This window comes from Erinaceus europaeus, chromosome 1 (assembly GCF_950295315.1).
Source record: "Erinaceus europaeus chromosome 1, mEriEur2.1, whole genome shotgun sequence".
Classification (NCBI taxonomy): Eukaryota; Metazoa; Chordata; class Mammalia; order Eulipotyphla; family Erinaceidae; genus Erinaceus; species Erinaceus europaeus.
Window position 1 is genome coordinate 67,038,249 of NC_080162.1, and position 21,311 is coordinate 67,059,559.

A 21,311-nucleotide genomic window follows, 5' to 3' on the forward strand; every position below is an offset into this window, starting at 1 on the left:
ATCACTATAGGGTTCACAGCGTGGGAGATCTGGCTTCTGTAATTGTTTCTCCACTGGATGTGGATGTTGGCAGGTCAAATGAGTTTTTCTATGAATGATGAACTTTTTAATTAATTTATTTATTTTCCTTTTTGTTGCCTCCTTTTTTATTGTTGTAGCTATTATTGTTGTCGTTGTAGGGTAGGACAGAGAAATGGAGAGAGGACGGGTAGACAGAAAGGGGGAGATAAAGATAGATACCTACAGACCTGCTTCACTGCTTGTGAAGCGACCCCCCCTGCAGGAGGGGATCTGGGGGCTCGAACCGGGATCCTTACACTGGTCCTTGTGCTTTGTGCAACCTGCGCTTAACCCACTGTGCTAACGCCCCACTCCCCTAATGATGAACTTCTATGCAAAGATATCGTAAGATAAAATATGCAATTTTTGCAACATTTTGCTGCAGGAAATGTATAGCCCAAGATGATTAATTATTGTTTTATTAATTATTTTTACAATCCATTTTTTTAACTTTGTGGTTAATAGTATTTTACAAGATTGTAAGAGAACAGGGTACATTTCCACACTGAACCCACCAGTAAAGTTCCATGCCCCAAAACTTCTAGTGATAAGCACAATAATTCTTACAAAATCTTAGAGACAGTTCGTTTACTTTTGGTCCTTCCTTCCTTTTTTTTCTTTCTTTCTTCCTTTCTTTGCTTCTTTCTTTCTTTCTCAAGATCATATATTTCAGTTTTTTAGATTACATATATGAGTGAAACAATTTGGTGGTTGTCTTTCTTCTCTTATTTTGCTAAGCATAATCACCTCCAGTTCCATTCATTTTGTCTCAAAAGACACAATAGCATCTTTTTTTTTTTAGTTGAAGAGCAGTATTCCATGAAGTATACATTCTACTATGTCTGTTAGAATTCACTCTGGTCAGAGTGTTCCTCCAAATGCAGAGTTTCTAAATTAGAAAGGGTATGGGGTCTATTTACATCTTTTAGGAATAGCAAGATAGCTCTCCTGGAGAATGTACTTGTTTTGTTACACCACCTAGGTCCAAAACCAAGTCTCCAGTGCACAGAAGAAAGTTTGGGTGTTGCAGTATTCTTGTGCTCTATCTCTATCTCTGTCTGATAAAGTCATCTCAATGACAGAGCTCTGGCATGAACACACACACAGACACACACACACACACACACACACACACACACACACACACACACACACACTTTGTGTTTTACTCAACTGACAATATTCTGTGAAATTCTAGTTGTCTAGCATTAGTTACCCTAATCTAATGTCAATATATTTTTGCCAATAAAAGATAAATTAGTGGGGCCCAGGTAGTAGTGCACTGGGTTAAGCACACATTGTGCGAAGCTCAAGGGTCTGGGTTAGAGTCCTTGCTCCCCTTCTTTAGGGGGGGTTGCTTCGCAAGCAGTGAAGCAGGTCTGCGGTGTCTTTCTCTTTCCTTCTCTGTCTTCCCTTCCTCTCTCAATTTCTCTCTGTCCTATCCAACAACAACAACAACAACAACAACAACAACAACAACAACACATCAATAACAACAATGGAAAAAAAGATGGTGACCAGGAGCAGTGGTTTGTAGTGCAGGCACCGAGCCCCAGCTATAACCCTGGAGGCAAAAAGACAAACAAATGAATAAAGACAAATTAGTCATATGAATTAGCTATCAAATTTTCCACAGTTTCTGCTGAGAGGCAACTGGATTGTTTCAAGTAGATAGATGTTAAATAAAATAATCTTATTTTATTGTTATTATTATTATTATTTTGTCTCCAAGGCTATTGCTGGGGCTCAGTCCCAGCACTATGAATCCACTGCTTCTGTGGCCATTTTTTTTTTTTTTTTGGATAGAACAGAGTAATTGAGGGGGAGATAGAGAGGGAGAGATAAAGATAGACATCTGCATACCTGCTTCACTGCTTGTGAAGTGTCCCCTCTGCAGGTGGGAAGCCAGGGCCTGGAACGTATCCTTGAGCTGTTCCTTGCACTGGTCCTTGCACTTAGTACTATGTGTACTTAACCAGGTGTGCCACCACCCAGCCTCCAATAAAATAATTTTATATAGCCCAAAGATTCAACCTAGTAAGTGAGGTATCCAAAATGAAACAGTGATCAATCCAGTTACGAAGTACATGTTCATTGTTTTGTGGCAGAATAACATTTGCTGCTATAAAAGTTTTTACCCCCTAGAGGTCCCAGGTTAAACTGCTAATATCACCAATTGCCAAAACTGAGAAATAATCTGGTTTAAAAATCAAACAATTTTTGCCCCACCTCACCTTTCTTGGCTATTTTTGACTCCTAGAATGGTAAGTCCACTACAATAAATGTTGGGTCAATCATTTACTTATTTAGCATTAGTTAGTTAGTTTCTCATTTAAAACTTTCTGTCTGGGGCTGAGAGGTCACATGGGCTGTAAGTACAAATGAATGACTTCAGGATGACAGATGAGAGTGTGACTTGGAGCTGGAAAAGAAAGGTTATTGTTAGGGGTGGCAGAGGCACAGAACTTTGATGATGGGTGCACTTATAACCCTGTAAACCACTATTAAATTGTTAATAAAGAAATTTAAAAAAATTCAACAAAAAAGCTTTAAAAAGAAAGTGATAACATTTAGAACTATATTCATTTATTTGTATAAAGTAAGCTAGCAGAAGGAAGTTTGCAGGCATTTCACATGTATACACATTCAGGAGAAATGTATGTTTAAAGATAGCATTAAATGCAAATCCAATCTACTCTGTAAAGTAAATTTTGGTTATTAGAACATGAGTAACATAGTTGTCAACATTATAATAAAAATCAGCAATTTAGATGATTTTAAATTAAATGTGGAGCATTTTATGCATATTTAGGAATTTGTTTTTATTTAGGAAATACATTCTTTTAAGGGTAAATTGCTTGACTTAAGCAGTACGCAAGAATAGGAAATACTTTTAAGTCTATCTTCATTTCCCCAATACAAATCATACTTTGGACTAGTGCTCAAGCACTCTTTTTATTCTATTTTACTAGTGATTCTGCTTTTGTAGTTCTTCCTTTGATAGGATTAGCTTTGGAGTGACTGAGGGAAGTGTAATAGGAAGTAGCTGAGGAGGGTATCTAAGTCTAAGTAGAAACTATTTCATTAGGAGCTTTATGGTGTCTTTTTAGGTCTTTCTACTTGCTTGCTGCATATATTGACTCACTGCAGACTATTGTGCACTTTTGCTTTCAGGTATATATTTTCCTCTAATTTATGAATACATGTGAACATATGCCCTATATCATGGGACCTGGTCTAACTGATTTTTAATGTCAAATTCACCTTGTATATCTGGGATAAATTCCACTTGTCCTAATTCTTTTCACACACAACTGGAATGGCTTTGCTAGTTTTTCTGTTTTTGAAAAATTTTCCATTTAATTTTCATGAAACATGTTGACCTGTAAATCCCCCCCCCCCCCCAATGGCCTTGTCTGATTTTGGTATTGGAATGATGTTTTTATTTTTTCCATTTCTTCCCTCTGAAAAAATATTGCAGAGATATAGAATAAGTTTTGCCTTAAAACTTTTCTCCTTGGGGGTCAGGTGGTAGCACAGCGGTTTAAGAGCACGTGGTGCAAGGACAGGCCTAAGGATCCAGGTTCGAGCCCTGGCTCCCCACCTGCACGGAGGTCACTTCATGAGAGGTGAAGCAGGTATGCAGGTGTCTTTCTCTTCCCCTCCTCTCTTCATTTCTCTCTGTCCTATCTAACAACGACAACATCAATGACAACAATAATAATAACCACGACAACAATAAAACAGCCAGGGCAACAAAAGGGGAAAAAAATAGCTTCCAGGAGCAGTAGATTCATAGTGCAGGCACTGAGCCCCAGCAATAAACCTGGAAACAAAAAAAACCCCAAAACTTTTCTCTTCTCCTCTTATCTCCTCCCCCTCATCTCCTCCCTTCCCCTCTCCTGTCTTCCCTTCCCCACTCACCCCTTCCCTCCCCTTGCACTTCCTCCCCTCTCACCTCCTCCCCTCCCCTCCCCCACTCCTCCCTCCCCTTTCATCTCCTCCTCTCCCCTATCACCTCCTCTCCACTCTTATCTCCTCGCCTCTTATCTCCTCTCCTCTTATGTTCTTCCCTTTCATCTCTTCCCCTCTCCTCCCCTCCTGTCACCTGTCCTCCCCTCTTATCCCCTCCCCTTTAATGCCCTCCCCTCTCATCTCTTCTCCTCCCCTCCCTTCCCAACCCTCTCCTCTCCTCTCCTCTCCTCTCCTCTCCTCTCCTCTCCTCTCCTCTCCTCTCCTCTCCTCTCCTCTCCTCTCCTCTCCTCTCCTCTCCTCTCCTCTCCTCTCCTCTCCTCTCTTCTCCTCTCTCTCCTCTCTTCTCCTCTCTCTCCTCTCTTCTCCTGTCCTCTCATTTTTCTTTCCCAGTGCTGTGCTCTGACTATTGGTGGTGCTGGGTATTGAAAACAGAACTTCACACCTAAGTCCTATGTACATATTGCCATTGTTCTATTTTCCTACCAATCTTCCTTAAAAGAATAGTAGAATTCACAAATTAACCAAATGCATCTTTTGGGTGTGCAAAGTTAGTTATTGATTCTATTTATTTAATAGATATAGGTTTATTGAAATTACCTATTTCTTCTTGTGTGAGTCTTAGCAAATTGTGTATTTCAGGAAATTGATTCATTCTGTAGGCACTGAGTGCTGCACAATATTATTTAATGCCCTTTCAATATCTACTGGTTCTGTACAACTTTTAACTCTTCATCTCTGATTTTTTTTCACTTTTCTTACTGAGTAGTATTGTCATACCACAATTTGCTTCTCTGTTTATCTATTGAGCAACTTTTATACATATTTCAAGTTTTGGTGATAGCAAATAAAGGTATAATAAAACTCTTATTTATATATTATTTTGTGGAGATGGAGCATCACACATAATGATTTCACAGTTCATGGATATATCTATATATATATATATTAAATTTAAATGAGAGCAATATTTAGCTCTGGCATATAGTGGTGCTAAGGATTGGACCTGAGATCTCAGAACCTCAAACATATAAGTCTTTTGCATTACCACTATGTTAGCTCCCCAGACCTCCAACAATTTTATTCAGAGACAGAGAAACAAGAGAGTGACAGTCACCATAACACCAGAGTTTCTCCTGGCACCATGCTACTTATATCATGTTGGGTCTACATACATAGCAAGATATACAGCCTACCTTCTAAGCTTACTCTCTGACTTTCAGATAGTTTAATTTTACTTATTTTAATTTTTTGTTTGTTGCTAGGGCTTGGATAACATAGGTAGACAGATGGATAGATAGGTAGATAAATAATAGTATATAGATGATAGATAGATGATAGATAGATGATAAATAGATATATAGATAGATAATAGATAGATGATAGATAATAAATAGATGATAGATGATAGATAGATGATAAATAGATAGATAGATAGATAGATAGGTAGGTAGGTAGGTAGGTAGATAGATAGTCTGACCAGAGCACCAAAGCTTCTTCCTCCAATGTTGTGGAAGATAGGGTCAAACTTGGGTTGGCAAAACAAGCACTCTATTCATTTCCTTTACACTGTTTTTTTTTTTTTTTTGCCAGCCCATTAATTTTACTTTAAACATACCTACATGGCAGCTACATTGTTCTCAAGACCATTTCCCTGCCTTCCTTTCTTTTCTGATAGAGACAGAAAGAGAGTGGAAAAGAGAGGGGGGAAAAGAAGAGAGAAAAATACCTATAAAACTGCTTCATCACTTGTGAAGTTCCCCCCTCTAGCAGGGGATTGGGGGTTTGAAGCCAGGTGCCTGTGCGTGAAATTTGTGTGCTTGACTAAGCGTATTACTACCCTCTCCCTTTTCTTTCTTTTTTTTAAAATAAGCTTTTTTCTTAATTTTATTTTCATTTATTTATTTTTAACTGATAGGGCAGAGAGAAATTCAGAAAGGAAAAGGGAAGCAAAGTGGAAGAGAGAAAAAGAGACACCAGGGCCAATAACCCACATATAGGTCAGGTCCTCTTGCAGAGGGAGACTGAGGACTTGGGTCCTTGTGCTTGGCAACATGTGTGCTCATCCAGATGTGTCACTGCCCAATTTATTCTTTTTTAATGTTTATTTTAAATTTATGATATTAGTCTTATTTGGGACTACATGGTAGATCACTTCAGAGGTCACATTCTTATAGGTGCATAGGTCAGTTTTAATTTCCCTTTTGTGTATTTATCAATAAGCAATTTGCATATTCAAATATTCTGAACATTTTAAAATTCAGTTCTTTAATTTCTCATGTTTTAGAAGCTCAATATATATACTGGTAAAGCTATTTATTTAACACATAATTTGAAAAAAATGCAAATCTACAGTATGTCTTTTTCATTTTCTTCATAGTTTTCATCAAAGAACAGACATTACTAATTTTTATAGTGTATGTATTATAATTTTATCTAATAAATATTTTTGATGCCACACTTGGCCTATACAAGGTTAAAAATATTTTGTTGTTTTAAATGAAAATTTACAGTTTTATTATATAGTTTATTGCACATGGTTTTATTTATGATTCATATTTAGTTCTACAAAAGGTTTGAGGTAAAAGTTGAGGTTGTATGTGTTTTATGTAGTTGTCCAGAACAACTTTTTGAAAAGACTGTCACTTGTTGAATTGTCTTTGCACCTCTGTTAAAAAAAAAAAAAAGATGCATGGTGTGGGTCTATTTCTGGATTATTTTAGTCTGCTCCTTTGATCCATATGAAATTTATTTAGCAATATCCCAACAGATGCTTTACCTATTTATTAACGTTTATTCATTTTTGCCATCAGGGTAATCTTTGGGGCTCCATGCCTGCTCTCTTTTATTTGATAGAGACAGGAGAAATAAAGTGGGAGGGAATGAGAGAAAGAGAAGAAGCTAGTCACAACAGTTTTCTACCACTCATGAAGCTTCCCTCACCCTGCAGTTGGGAATTGGGGGTTTGAACCCGGGTTTTCATGTATGATAATGTATATACTCTACAGCATATGACCCTGCCTCGACCTGAATCCATATCCTTGATGACTTTGGTTGAAATTTCCAAGTTCACTTAAAAAAGATAATGAGGAATTGACAGAATGGAAATCTTTTCTTTTCCCTTCACAAAACTCTTTCCCTTTTCCCTTCCCTCTAGTCCTCTCACTCCTCAATCTTTATCTTCAGGTCCCTTCCAGCATCTCTGCTTTCTCTTCTCCTCCTCCTCTATTTAGTCAGTAGGTGGTGCTGTGCTGCAACACATATATTTAGTCATTTCTTAAAATATTAAAAAATCATATTATGTCATCTATTAAGTCTATGCCTTATGCTTACACTTCGAGAAATGATTGTTAAATTGTTAACAGAACAATGATATTCACACACACCACCCTTCCCTCTTTGAAAAAACAAAACCCCATGAATTGGTCAGGTCACACTTAACCAGGGTATATTTCTCCCTGGAAAGTTGTCAAGAGACAAAGAATTTTAATTAAGAAGGGACTTTTAGTAAAGGAAGCAGTAGAGAGCAGTAGCCCTAAACATCTACAATATGGTTGGTTCAGCTTTGTGTGACATTTGAGTTGTTGTTTATTTATCCAAGGACAAAAATATGGGTGGCTGCTAAGAACATAGCATAGGAAGCCCCTTTGCTCAAAATAAAATCCCAAAGTTGACTTGTTTGTGAATCATAGAGCCAGCTGGCTGTGCTGGCCCAACTATGACTTTTGTGGTGACAGCTGTTTCTACCAAGATTTGACGGGTGGGAGCAAGGGCAGAGCTGGTGGTTGCAAGATGGGATGGAAGTGGGAGATGGCTTTAAAGAATGGACTTTGGTTTCTTTAAAAAGGAAGTCAATGGGTTTCAGATATTCTCAATTGAATGCTTATTTCCTGTAGTTGTACATAATGCTTCTAGTTCCTGGGAAAGAAGAAGTGGGTGTGTATGGTCAGTTGTTATTTCATGTCCCCTTAGGTTATGATTTAATGGTGGGTGTTTAATTTTCTAAAAGTTAAGCAAACTGTGAACCTTTCCAGAAAGGACACTCTATTTACTTGTGAATGTCCCAGGCTATGCTTCTCTGGCCCCCAATCCCTGCGGGGCTATAGACTCTTGCATATTTCCTATATCTTGGTTTTCCAAAGGGCAAATGAAAGGTCCTTCTTGGACTGATGGCTTTATCCTGGAATTTCCATGTGTGAACAGAAACATTTGCTTTATAATACCTGAAGATTTCAAAGAAAATTTGTAGGCATGTGTAGCTATTCCTTTATTTAGAATATTGACATTCCACTTAGGGTATGGTGGCCCAAGCCTGAAATGATTAGTGGAGAAGACATGTACTTAACAAAAATGGAGCAAACTTTAAAATATTAATGAAAACCAGTCAAGCTTTAGTAACAAGTCACAGGGATATTATTTGGACACATTCAGTTATAACCACTTATTAATAATAGAAGTATGATATTTGCCTAGAGGGAAAGCTTCCCACTTATTTTGTGCAGGACTTTCAAGAACCATCTTAAGCAACCTATCCAAACTTAGACAATTTGTAAAATGCTTTGTAAAGGAAGATTTTTCTTCCATTTTTATTAGTGATTCAGTAGTGCTTTATAAAATTATAATATTTCGGTGATACAACTTCAAACCCACATTTATGGGTATATATCCCTTCAAGGTTCCATAGTCTCCACCCTATAAGCAATATATTTGTCATAAAGTTTACAGGGATATTCTTGACCTTGATCACATACTAGATAGCAGTGTGTTCTATCAGAAAAAAAAGCAAATGGACATTCCACCCCTGATGTATGATATCAGGGGTTGGGTAGATGGCCACCTAACAATTTGATCTCTTTGGTTTTGCATAGTCAAATTACATCCACTTGACACCCTGTATCTAGCTAGGGACATGTGACTGGTTCCGGTCAATACAATATGAATGGAAATTTAAGATTCAAATACCAACCAGAAGCTATGACTCCAGAATTAACTGGTTTCTTTCCTTCTTCCTTCATGAAGTTCAGAGAGATGAGTGACAATTTTGACCTACAAGTGTGCAGCCAAAGACCAGTTATACCAGCAGCAATTTAGTTTGTGGTAGAATATTTGCTCCTTTGCCTTAATATACTATGGAATCATATACAAAGGATTCTTTCAGCTACCTTGTGAATTAAAAAGACAGCAAATATTTGGCTAGAAATAAAGTCTGGAAATGTTTCCTATATATGAGTTACAAATAATCTCTCATGTCCTATGATTGCATGATAGATTTAGTGCAAACTGACTCCAGTTATCTAGACCTCTACAGTATCTGAAACTGTGACTTATTTTGGTCAACAGCTGTATTAAGTAATTTAAAAATAGATATTTGCACAACCATCTTCACAACAACATTCTTCACAATAACTGTGGCTTGGAAGCAAAGTGCACATCAACAGATAATTGGATAAAGATGGGCAGGGGAAATAGCATAATGGTTACGCAAACAGACTCTAATGCCTGAGGTTCCTAAGTCCCAGGTTCAATCCCCCACACCACCATAAACCAGAGCTGAGCAGTGCTCTGGTGTTTCTCTCTGTCTCTCTCTGCATCTCTCTTAAAAATAAAATAAATGAAAATATTTTTAAAAAATTGGATAAAGATGACTTGATGCGTACACAGTACAATACTATTCAGCTATGAAATAGATGAGATCTTGCTGCTTGCAAAAAAAAATGAATGGACTTAGAAGATAGTAAGACAAACACTCTAATTTCTTATATGTGGGGAAAAATAATGCTCAGGAATAAAACAAAACAAATAAAAAAGCGAACACGTATGAGAAAAAAATGTGTGATTACCAATGCAATGAGGAAAAGATTATCTTTTCAACAAATGATATTGGGGAAACTACACAGCCAGAAATAAAATAAAAGTGGAACTAAATAACCCCAGGTGAAATTAAATACTGGGATAGTAGATCTAAAATTATAAAATAAATAGAAACAAACACAGGTGATGTATTCCAGGATCTTGAGATTAGGGATGTATTTGAAGAGTCAACCCAATTGGCAGGGAAAACTAATCAAAGAGAGGCCAAATGGTGCCACAGTTGTTGGAGCACACATGTCACCACGTGCAAGTACCTGGCTAAGACCCCTGGTCTGGTTTCCAATTGCAGAGGGAAGCTTCAGGACAGGTGAAGCAGTACTGTAAGTGTCTCTTTCTCTCTCCCCTATTTCCCTCTTAAATCTCATTTTCTCTCTGTCTCAATCCAATAAATTAATAAATAAACATAAAAATGAAAACAAGTTAAAGAATAAACACATGAAACTATATCAATTAAAAATCTCTCACATATTGAAAAAAACCCACAAAAATATAAAGGTAACCAAACAAATTGGGAAAACATATTTTCACATCATCTGTTCAACAAGGTCTTAATATCCATATAGGAAAATCATACATCTCAATCTTCTTCTTCTAGCGTTTGCCCTTCTTCCATAGCCAGTCAACATCATCAGGTTGAGCCTGATGTAAAGTTTCGAGACCTCCTTTGAATCTGGAGAGGTGGCAGTCGTTGACTATGTGGGTCATTGTCTGTAGCCGCAGGGGCAGTTCGGGTCGTCTCTGGCTCCCCAGCGATGGAACATAGTGGCGCACCGGCCATGGCCTGTTCGATAGCGATTGAGGAGGGCCCAATCATAACGAGCTAGGTCAAAGCCGGGTTGACGCTTGCAGGGGTCTGTGATGAGGTGTTTGTTCTTTACCTCAGCTGACTGCCAGCTCTGTTTCCAAGAGACTGGAACAGAGAAGTGCAGTGTAGGCATAGGGGACCAGATTGGGTGACGAGACGTCAAGCGTTGGACAGGGTGGGCGAAGATATCCGCGTATATTGGCAGGTCCGGTGGAGCGTAGACATGGGAAATGAACTTAGATGATGCCGCATCCCGACGAATATCTGGCGGGGCGATGTTGCTAAGAACTGGCAGCCATGGAACCGGGGTGGAACGGATGGTTCCAGAAATTATCCTCATGGAGGAATATAATTTGGAATCGACCAAGTGGACATGGGGGCTACGGAACCATACTGGGGCACAGTATTCTGCAGTGGAATAGCATAATGCCAGAGACGATGATCGTAGTGTGGAAGCGCTCGCGCCCTATGAGGAGCTGGCCAGTCTTGCAATGATGTTATTCCTTGCGCCCACCTTTGCTGCAGTTTTTATGAGATGTTCGTGAAATGACAGAGTGCGATCGAGAGTAACGCCAAGATAGACTGGCTGGGCTTCATGCCGGATTCTCGTATCACCAAGCTGCACATTAAGCTCACGCGAGGCCGAGGCATGGTGTAGATGGAAAACAGATGATACCGTTTTTGCAGTGCTAGGGATTAGTTGCCATTTTTTACAGTAATCAGATATCAGAGACACGTCTTTCGTGAGTGTTTCCTCGAGGATGTCGAACTTGGATGCCTGAGTTGTACAGCAGATGTCATTGGCGTAGATGAACTTCCTTGAAGAAGTTTCTGGGAGGTCATTGATGTAAATATGAAATAGCGTAGGAGCCAGAACAGAGCCCTGGGGGAGGCCACTTGAGACAAGTCTCCATCTGCTAGACTTGTCACCCAGATGTACCCGGAATCTTCTGTTTTGGAGAAGAAACGATATAGTGTTGGCCACCCATGGAGGCAGGCATCTTGAGATCTTGACTAGGAGACCACGGTGCCAGACCGTGTCATAGGCTGCTGTGAGATCAACAAAGACAGCACCCGTCTTTAAATTCTTCTGGAATCCATTTTCAATGTAAGTTGAGAGGGCCAGGGCTTGTTCGCAGGTAGATCTTCCTGGGCGGAAACCAGCCTGGGCGGGTGATAGGAATTTCTCTGTAAGATGAGAAATACGTGACAGAAGCAGCCTCTCAAGGAGTTTGTAACACACGGAGAGGAGAGAAATTGGTCTATAGCTGGCGGCCAGTGTTGGGTCTTTCTTTGGTTTCAAAACCACTATAATCTTCTCACGACGCCAAACTTTGGGCAGAGACTCAGATTCCAAGATGTGGGACAGGAATGAAGCGAGCCACTTCTTTGCGGCGGGACCCAGGTTAAGAATGAGTTCTGGGGTGATGTTATCATAGTCAGCAGCTGTTCCCGGTTTAACCCTCTTCAAAGCATCTTCCAGTTCAGACAGTGTAAAGGGAGAGATTTTTGGAGATGGACAAGATAACCGGAAGTTGTACCCCTCTTATCCTATGATAAGAGGGGTACAACTCAATACAACAATACATCTCAATAATAACTATAAAATAAGCAATCCCATAAAAAGTGGGCAATAAAGCAGAGTAGACATTGCTCCAAAGAATACATACAGATGATTCACAGACACATGAAACAGTGACCTACATCACTTATTAGAGAAATGCAAACTAAAACTATTAAATAGCACTTTACATTGGTGAGAATGGTTTACATCAAAAAGTACTGAAATAATCACTGCTGATAAGATTGTGGGGAAAAAGAAAACAAAATTCTGGTATGCTATTGGTGAGAACTTAAGCTGGTAAAGTCCATATGGAAAATGGTATGGATTTTTCTTAAAAAAATAAAAATGGAAATACCTTATGATCCTGTAATTTTAGTCATTTGTATTTATCAATGCTATACAGAAACACTAATATTTTACTTTATTTTATAAAAAGGAAACATTGACAAAATCATAGGATAAGAGGGGTACAACTCCAAACAATTCCCACCACCAGAACTCCATATCCCATCCCCTCCCCTGATAGCTTTCCTATTCTTTAACCCTCTGGGAATATGAACCCAAGGTCATTGTTGGATGGAGAAAGTTGAAGGTCTGGCTTCTGTAATTGCTTCCCTGGTGAACATGGGCATTGACAGGTCGATCCATACTCCCAGTCTGCCTCTCTCTTTCCTTAGTAGGGTGAGACTCTGGGGAAGCAGAGCTCCAGGACGCATTGGTGGGGTTATCTGTCCAGGGAAGCCTGGTCAGCATCATGCTAGCATCTGGAATCTGGTGGCTGAAAAGAGTGTTAACAATCTCTCTTTTAGTAGCTTCCTAATATGGGAAAGGGGTATAAATATTGTTGACTATAAACCCCATCGATTTGATTTGGTCTGGGGCCCATATTCAGCTTAGGAGCCTATGTGACCTTGCATCCCTGTAGATCTGAGCTCACAACAGAAACACTAATCCTAAAGAACATATACATCCTATGTTTATATCTGTACTATTTGTACGAGAAAAAATATGAAATCAGCCTACATTTTATTCAGATAATTGAATAAAGGAACTCTGGGAGGGGGCTGGGCTGTGGCTCACTGGGGTAAGCACTCATGTTACCATGCACACGACCCAGGTTAGAAACTCCCCTCCACTCCTGTAGGGGGAAGCTTCAGGACCTGTGAAGCAAGTACTGCAGGTGTCTCTCTGTCTCTCTCCTCTGCCTCCCCTTCCTTTCTCAATGTCTTTCTGTTCTATCAGATAGAGAAAGGAAAACACAAACAAACAAGCAAACAAACAAACAGAGGGCTGGTTATCTTGTGTGGAAAACTGGGAAATGTTATGCATGTACAAATTATTGTATTTACTGTTGAATATAAAACATTAATTCCCCAATAAAGAAATTTAAAAAAAAGAATAAGAAAGAAAAAAAATGGCCACCAGGAGCAGTCAGTGGATTTGTAATGCAGGCACCAAGCCCTAGTGGTAATACTAAAAGCAAAAAAAAAGAAAGAAAGAAAGAAAAGACAAATATATTCAGTGGAATACTCGGCCACTAATATGGTGACAACCTGTGTTTTAGAACAAAATTGTTGGAGCTTGATGTTATTATGCTAGGTGAAATTAAGTAAGGAAGTAAAAGATAATACTTGGATGTGTTCACTCATATGTGGAATATGAATAACCAACACAAATGAATTTTCATAAAATTTAAGTAGTTCACCTGGATAGTGTTCCTGCTTTGTTGTGAACACAACCCAAATTAAAGCCCATCCCCATGACACTGGAGTATGGTTTCTTTGTTTGTTTGTTTTCCTAAGGTGTCTTTTTACTTTCTATCTGTCTCTGTCTCTCTTTCTTTCTGAAATTGTCATCTCAAAGTGAAGCTCACACAGTAGAAAAATTAAGTAAAAAGAAATCTCTACTTTTTTCTACTGACATTTTTTTTGTTTGTTTGTTTGTTTTGGATGTATTTCTTTCCAAGTGTTTGAAAGGGAAAGAATTCAGGACAACCAGAAAACAGATATGTAGGAAAGGGAACTTACCAAACGGAACAGATGTTTTTCTTATTTTATATAAGTATAATATTGAAACATGCTTTTCAAAGCTAGAGATATGCACAGATTACAACTCTGTATGGGTTATGGGTGCTTGGGGATTTCTTGTCAATGTAATATTTTTTGAAGTTTAATATCTCAGCAGTGAAAGGAAACAGAAGCAGTTAATTCTGAACCTAAGATTTCATTACTGACCCCTTGGTACTTAGGCACAATAGGGTGAGTTCAGGATTGAATAAAGTTTTAACTCCCAGTTTCCTGTCTTTTGTTAGTTTTAATCTGACACTTAAACTTACTTCAATGTGGACTTTTGTGTGGAAATGCCTTTGATTTTTTTTCCACTCCCAAGGAATGTCAGCTAAGTGAGGGAGAAAAAATATGATCAAGTTCTGATGGTATGTAATATGTATCTTAAGAAGTGATGTGATATATATTTAAAGCTGAGATCTAGACTGGTGACATGGCAATACTTTTTTCATAGAGAGAATATGAACCTCAGTTTAAGGAAGAGAGGTACACTCCTGGTCCTTTGAATTGTGCACATTTCTCCCTGAGAAACTTTATTACACAGGCCATGTGGCTCCTGGGGCCATATCTCTGAGGATGGTGACTAAGTTTGAGAAAGTGAGAGTGTAGGGGTGGAAAGAAATCATCCTGAAATCCTCTAGGTTCTTTAGACACTGAACAAATAAACACATGTGAGGAAGGTTAATAATGAAAAAAGAAATGTACTAATAATATGCATACATCCTATATGTGGGGGGAGGGAGTAGTCACCACATGTCCTTAAATCTAATCTTAAATAACTTCTCTGATGTAGTGGACTCTGGGAATAAAAAAGGGAGTGGTGATTAATAAAGTTCATAAAAAAAAAAAAAGCATGGGCAAAAATGGTAATGGCTAGTAGATTTCAGTTCTGCCTTCTTCATTGATGGTTCTTCCCTAGGAAACCATATGCCCGAGGTAATCTTCACTTGGCCCCCAAGGTCTCTCCTATGTAACTGACCTTGCACCAAAGTCAGATTTCAAGGGTGTCAGATTTTTACTGACCTACAAGAGCAATCATCACTTTGTCAGAGAACATAGGCAACCCTACTAAATGCGCGTATCATGTTGAGTATATTTGCTTGGTGGGGTAGGCTGCAGAAGTGTTTCTTGTATGACTAGTGAAATGTTTTATTGGCTTACTAAGCTCTTTCCTTGAGCTAACTGACCCAGTTACCTGGTCAGTCATTTCAGTGGATCATCATCAGTTGGCTATGACTAATAGAACATTAAATTTGTTTAATGTGGTCTATTCAACTGCCTTTATGGGGAAATGTTCCTATTTCCATTTGAATGAATGGGACCATGTCTGGAGAGGGGAGAATGATACATATGATTTAGTTTGGAAGTTTGATGGAAAAGCAAATAACAGTCAAGGGTGAGTAACAGTGATTAAAATAGTTAAGCAACACAGTTAACATTGTGCCCTTGTGACCACATATTTAATTGAGTATGATGATGCATACTTGTGATGCAAAAAATTATAAACTCAGAAATGTAGTATGGAAAATATATTGACCACAAAATATCAGTTACATTTTAACATATGCAAGTGGGTACATTATACACATATACTAGACACATATACTAGATAGCCAGTTGTGTTAAAATGACTCAACTACATTATTCTGTTGGTGTTACTATATAATAGATACATTCACTTTACTTTTCTAATGCATTACGATTATTTTGTTGAGCTGTTTAGTGGGAATTATTTTCTATATTCTAGTAGCATGCACTAACATTTTGTCATTAGTAATGTATGCACTGGCATATTGAATGAAGTTTTTCTGTTACAGTGCTGAAGCACAATTTTCTAAAAGATTAAGTCAAAGTAATGCAAATGTAAAGGAGCTGACATGCTAGAAATTTTATTTAACTTATTATTAAATGAGAGAACAATAAGATGTAAGTGTGCAAGTTAGTGTTACTGGAATCTTTATGATTCATTTCTATGGTTATGGGTAGGAGTCATTCATATTGCTACTTACTTTACAAACCAACATCTACCTATACAGAATTTTTAAAATTTATTTAAGAAAGGAGACATTAACAAAATCATAGGATGGGGGGTTACAACTCCACACAATTCCCACCACCCAATCCCCATATTCCATCCACTCCCCAATAGCTTTCCCATTCTCTATCCCTCTGGGAGCATGGACCCAGGGTCATTGTGGGTTGCAGAAAGTGGGAGGTCTGGCTTCTGTAATTGCTTCCCAGCTGAACATGGGCGTTGACTGGTTGGTCCATACTCCCAGTCTGCCTCTTTCTTTCCCTAGTAGGGTGAGTCTCTGGGGAAGCCGAGTTCCAGGACGCATTGGTGGGGTCTTCAGTCCAGGGAAGCCTGGCTGGCATGCTGATGGCATCTGGAACCTGGTGGCTGAAAAGAGAGTTAACATATAAAGCCAAACAAATTGTTGAAGAATCATGCACCCAAAGGTTGGAATAGTGGAGATGAAGTGTTGGGGGTTACTCACTGCAAACTCTAGTGTACTACTGCTTTCAGGTATCTATTTGCCCTAGTTTATGGATACATGTGAACATATGCTCTATTTCCTGGAACCTAGTCTATATCTAGGTTTTGGACCTTGGTAGGAAGTGAACCACTTGGGATGGAATTAGAGAATACTATGAAAGGAAAGGTCTCACCTAAGTGATGAAGCTGAAGGGTTGTCATTCCACACCTGAAGTCTCTGGACATAGTCTGAAGTGAAGCATGCTGGGGTGGCATTCATTGCATTGATTAGGTTGCGATCAGCGATTGCAATATTATTTGATAAGAATTGGGAGAAGCTTACGGGAAAGTGGGCCCCACCCTAGGGTCCCAGGACTGGGGGAAGTTTAGGCTCTATAGTGGAAATGTGAGGTTCCTGCTGTCTTAAAGTTCAAGAAGACAATGGATAGTTATTGTTGTCATCACATTATTTGATAATTGGGTTAAGTACCTATACAGAAATTTAAAATATCCCAGAGTAGTCTTTTTTAAAATCATGTTTAAGTCACAGATAATGTTTGGGCAAATTTTTATTGTATTGCTAACTAATTTAAGTATTTTTGAGGTCAATTATGAACATATTTTAGAGTCTGGTTTATGAAAGTAATGAAAATGTATCTAAATTTTAGGAGTTTAGTATTTAGATGGAATAGAAATATGCTCAAATAGCAAAAGTTCATTTGATAAATGCTAATGATCAGTCTCCTATGGCAGAGCATTTGGGATTCTAAATAAAAGCTGGTTGAACAAGCTTCCTGGATGAAAAATTCAAGAGAGAGAGAGAGAGAGAGCTGATAGTTGGGGGTTGAAAGGCAAGCTCCGAATTCTTCCTAAATGGAGAAAATATCAGAATATTTATAGACATAAAAATATCTAGTTACATTTATGGAAACTACAAGAAGTATTCAGAGAAGCCAGTATACTGGATAGGGCCTTGACTAAGAGTTGAAGTACCTGAGACAAGAAAGGTTGGTGTCATTGATAAGCTTCACTATGTTAAAGGTGAGATGGGCGGAGCCAGGTGATGGTGCATCTGGTTGAGTGCACATGTTACAATGCACAATGACCCAGGTTTGAGTCCCTGGTCACCATCTGCAGGGGGAAAGTGCAAGTGGTGATGTAGTGCTGTAGGTGTCTCAGCGTCTCCCTCTCTATCACCCCCTTCCCTCTCGATTTCGGACTGTCTCTATCCAATAAGTAAATAGATAATAATAATAATAATAATAATAATAATAATAATAATAATAATAATAGCCTGCATGGCAAGAATAAAAAGGTGAGATGGGTTAGTTGCGAATTTAAGTCAAAGAGACCTCCTAACTTCAGTTTTCCATACCACTTTAAGAAATAATGTAAATTCCTATCTGGAAAATAACTTATTATTTTATGACAAAGCTTATATGTGTGTTTTTGTGTGTGTCTGTATAAAGAGGTGAGAATTTAAGCTTCTCATCTACCTCTTCCCAAAGATTCTAGCAAGTACAGTGTTAAAATTCTGGTTTTGGAGGAGACTGCCCACAGAGGCATTGTCCATTTTCCTTACCCAAAGTCTTGTTCCTTTTTCTCTCCTTACCACCTTTCTTTATATGTCCATTTCTTCATATTTTCTTTCTTCCCTTCTTTTTCTCTTTTGCTGAGTCCCTGTTATCCTGCAGGTTAATGCTCTATGAAACACCTTCAACCTATCTAAAGAACTGAAATTCCTCATGTAGCATCAGAATGATTCTTGGAGCTGCTCTAATATTCAAAAAGCTCTGTACAAATACCAATGCATTCCTACTCTGTGATTCTTAATTTATAATCAGATGTTAAAGCACTGTAATGTCATCCTAAGAAAGGTAAAATATGATTGAAGATTTCAATTTTATCATGATTACATGCCAGTTCAGTGTGTCTGCTCCCTCTCGGGACTGGAAGTGGTTTATTCTCATTCTCCAGATCTTTACAGCTAACCTTCCAGAATGCTCTGTGCCTAGAGATGGTTAATTTGGCTTGTTCATCTTGACTCATGCTAATTTCTTCTCTAGGGGGTAAAATTTTTTTAAAAGAATATTTTAAGAAATAGTAGGGAGAAAGAAGAATATTAAAGTTTATAATTTATTTATTTTTAGAAAAATAACACAGAGAAAACAGAAAGGGACCCGGTGGTGCACCTGGTTGAGTACACATGTTACAGTGTGCAAGGGCCTGGGCTCAAGCTCCTGCTCCCTGCCTGTGTGGGGAAAGCTTCATGAATGTTGAAATAAGTCTGCAGGTGTCTCTCTGTCTCTCTCTCTCTCTCTCTATCGCTCCCTCCCCTCTCAATTTGTCTCTAACCAATTATTTACTTACTTATTTATAAAAAAGAAGAGAAATCAGAGAAAACTAGAAGAAGAGGAAAAGAAACCACAGCATCTAAATTTCCTCCGGTATGGTGACTGCTAGACTTGAATCTAGTTTGTGCCCATGGCAAAGCACGATAGTATCCAAGTGAACTATTTTGTCTGCTGTGGAGAGAATATCTTTATATTTTATATATACATTATTGTCATCACAGGGGTTTCCCTGCTCCAGGATGACTTTTTTAGACAGGAATGACAGAAACAGAGATAGAGAGGTAGAGACACCACAGAATCAAAGATTCCTTTGCTTCAGTAGGGGCTGGGTTTGAACCTGGGTCAGGGTCCATATGAAAGCAAGTGCATTCATTATTCAGTGAATTATCTTGCTGGCCCAAGAGGAACATTCCTATGTAACTTCCAATATTCTTAATTTATCACAGTTCTATCAAAACTACCATCTCATTCAGTGAGAGTGATTTTATTCATGTCTGGATAAATTTGACTTGATAAATGCAATTCACATTAAAATGTGAAATGATCAATAACTAACCTATCTAAGCATGACTTCCTTTTCAAGATAAATTATTAATCAGAAAACAGTCTCGAATTGAGTACATTTGGAGGCTCAGAAAAAAGAACATACAGCAATTTAACAGGAAGATGCTTGGTTAACAAAATAGTAATTGAAAATAAAAAGAAATAAAGCATTTTGTACCCTATAAGAAGGTAAAAATAATTATTATTTTATTTATTTATTCCCTTTTGTTGCCCTTGTTTTTTAATTGTTGTAGTTATCATCATTGTTGTTACTGATGTTGTTATTGTTGGATAGGACAGAGAGAAATGGAGAGAGGAGGGGAAGACAGAGAAGGGGAGAGAAGGATAGACACCTGCAGACCTGCTTCACTGCCTGTGAAGCAACCCCCCTGCAGGTGGGGAGCCAGGGGCTCAAATTGGGATCCTTATGCCGGTCCTTGAGCTTTGTGCCACCTGTGCTTAACCCGCTGCGCTACCGCCTGACTCCCCATAATTATTTTTTAAATTTACATTCATTTTATTTTAATGAGAGAGAAAGAGAGATACCAGAGCATAGCTCAGCTCTGGCTTATGATGATGCTAGTAATTGAGCCTGGGATTACAGAATCTCAGGCATGGAAGTTTTTTGCAGAACCATTATGCTGTCTCCCCAGCCCAGGTAAAAATAATTCTAAACTGCTCCCACACAATAGTGTTTTGATGAATGAAATAGTTTGCCATATCAAAATTACTCAATTTGTATGTTACTGTGGGCTTTAATAGATCAGCAATATATGTGAGACATCAAAAAATGGGAAAAATATTATCCCATTTCCTTTTCAAATATAATAGTGAATGGATCAGGAAACGGTGCATCTAGTAGACTGCACAAATTACCATATGTGAGCACTGGGGTTTAAGATTCCGGTCTCCACCTATAGTGGAGAAGCTTCAAAAGCAGTGAAGCAGTGCTTCCGGTGTTTCTCATTCTCCATTTCACTTCCCTTCTCTATTTCTTTCTGTTTCTACTAGAAAAAAAAAAGAAAAAAAAGGAAGGAAGGAAGAAAGAGAGAAAAAAAGAAAGAAGAAAGAGAGAGAGAAAGAAAGAAAGAAAGAAAAGATAAGAAAAGAAAAGAAAAAGGTATGTCCACAGGGAGCAGGGAGTCATCATGTAGGCAGAGTCACTGAGCTCTATTGGTAATGCTGTTGGTGTAAAAAATGTATTTCTTTTTATTTTATATTAAAAAATTCTTTATTGGGGGATTAATGGTTTATGGTTAACAGTAAAATGTAACAGTTTGAACATGCATAACATTTCCCATTTTTCCACATAACCATACAACCACCACTAGGTCCTCCTCTGCCATCATGTTCCAGGACCTAAACCGTCCCCACATCCCAGAATCTTTTACTTTGGTGCAATACACCAGCTTCATTCCAAGTTCTGCCTATTGTTTTCCCTTCTGATGAAAAAATGTATTTTATATATTTCTTACACACACATACATGCACACACACATATGAAACACACACATCAGTGGGAGGTAAAAGTCAATGAAAAGGAACAAGCTGAAAAAGTATGCAGCTAACACATGCCCATCTTATAAAAGTAAACATCACA